Genomic DNA, 1,902 nt, shown 5'->3' on the forward strand with positions numbered 1-1,902 from the left:
AGAAACTTCCTGACAGTTAGAACAATTAACCAGTGGAACAACCTGCCTCCAGAAGTGGTGAATGCTCCAACACTGGAAGTTTTTAAGAAGAGACTGGACAGCCATTTGTCCGAAATGGTATAGGGTTTCCTGCCTGAGCAGGGGGTTGGACTAGATGACCTCCAAGGTCCCTTCCAACTTTATTATTATTATTATTATTGTTGTTGTTGTTGTTGTTATTATTATTATATAATACACATGTTGCCTCAGCTGATACAGACACAGCTTTCCCAAATTATGAATAAGGCTGTGGTGACATCAATCTTTGCTTTTAACTTTAGACTTCTGATAAACTGAAATTATATAAACTCCTATGAGAATTTTCAATTAATCTTAAAGCCAGTTAAATTACCTGAATCTATATGTTATTAGGCTAGTGACCTAATTGTTGTTGATTGTTGATCACTAGCCTAACAACATATAGATTCAGGTCCTTACATACTCAACGTGTAGTTCTCAATGGAACTACATCTACATAGAGGACAGTATACAGTGGGGTACCCGAAAGTTCTGTCTTAGGCCCAGCACTCTTCAATATCTTCATCAATGATTTAGATGAGGGGATAGAAGGGGTACTCATCAAATTTGTGGATGACACTAAGTTGGCAGGAATAGCCAACACTCCAGAAGATAGACTTAAGATAGCGAAGGATCTTGACAGACTTGAACATTGGGTGCTATCTAACAAAATGAAATTCAATGATGAAAAGAACATTCTCCATTTAGGCAAGAAAACCTAATGAACAGGTATAGTATAGGTCAGTGGTGGCGAACCTATGGCACGCGTGCCAGAGGCAACACTCGGAGCCCTCTCTGTGGGCACACGCACCATCGCCCCAGCCCTGCCTCCCCCACGGCCCCCTCCTCACTAGCATCCCCCTGGAGAAGAGTCGCCCCACGGCGCGGCCCGCATGGAGAAGCGCAGCCAAGGACATAGCCGGGCAGCAGGGACAAGGCTCCACCCTCACGTCCTTTAGCATGCAGATGATGCTGCGGGATGTGGGCGGAGGGCGTGGCTGCCATGGCACTGCAGGGAGGCAGTGTGTGGCCCTGCGGGCAGGCGGGGCAGGCAGGGTGGGAGGCAGAGCGGGGACAGGGGAGGTTTTTGGGCACTCGGTCTCTAAAAGGTTCGCCATCACTGGTATAGGTAGTATCTGGCTCAATAGTGGTAGTAACTGTGAGAGGGATCTTGGACAAACAAATATGAGCCTGCAGTGTGCATCAGTCACCAAAAAGGCCAACACAGTGCTAGGCTGCATTAACAGAGGGATAGAATCAAGATCATGTGAAGTGTTAATACCAGTTTATAATGGCCTGGTAAGGCCGCACTTGAAATACTGTTGGCAGTGAAATATACTATTCTATCCAAAGTTTTGAATAAAAAAAGTCTGGATTCAAAATGTGAATGTGAAAATGAACTCTTTCTGTGGTTTTATCTCTATGTCTGTAGCATGCTTGGACATCCTCTACCAAGTAAAATCCATTGCCCAGGCCTCAAAACCTACCAAGCTACAAATTCTGGGGCAAACTTTGACCTTTCTTTCTTTGACAGCTTAAAACTATCAAAATATTTCCTCTTGGAGAAATAATGCACCTATTTGTTTTTGTTTTTTTAAAAAAACAATCTCAAACCTTTATTTCTTTTCTCTCTTTTTTTTTTTTTTAAAAAAAATCTCAAATGTTGCCTTTGTCCTTTCTACTTACATTGCCACATGAAAGGTCGTACCCCTTAGAAGCTGGACACTTTTACAAATACACTAACTCTTTAAGATTTTCAAATAGGATATACAGGTAGTCTTTGACTTAAAACCATTTGTTTAGTAACCCAGTGGTCCCCAAGCCCGGTCTGTGGACCAGTACCGG

At 43.2% G+C, this 1,902-nt stretch overlaps 1 protein-coding gene across 1 annotated transcript in view; it reads right to left on the bottom strand.

Moving 5' to 3' along the window:
* Positions 1–1,902, bottom strand: part of MAGI1 (membrane associated guanylate kinase, WW and PDZ domain containing 1) — a 93,216-nt gene that overhangs the window by 42,718 nt on the left and 48,596 nt on the right. The window lies entirely within an intron of this gene.

This window comes from Protobothrops mucrosquamatus, unplaced genomic scaffold, assembly GCF_001527695.2.
Source record: "Protobothrops mucrosquamatus isolate PMUCROS unplaced genomic scaffold, P.Mucros_1.0 scaffold2841, whole genome shotgun sequence".
Taxonomy (NCBI): Eukaryota; Metazoa; Chordata; class Lepidosauria; order Squamata; family Viperidae; genus Protobothrops; species Protobothrops mucrosquamatus.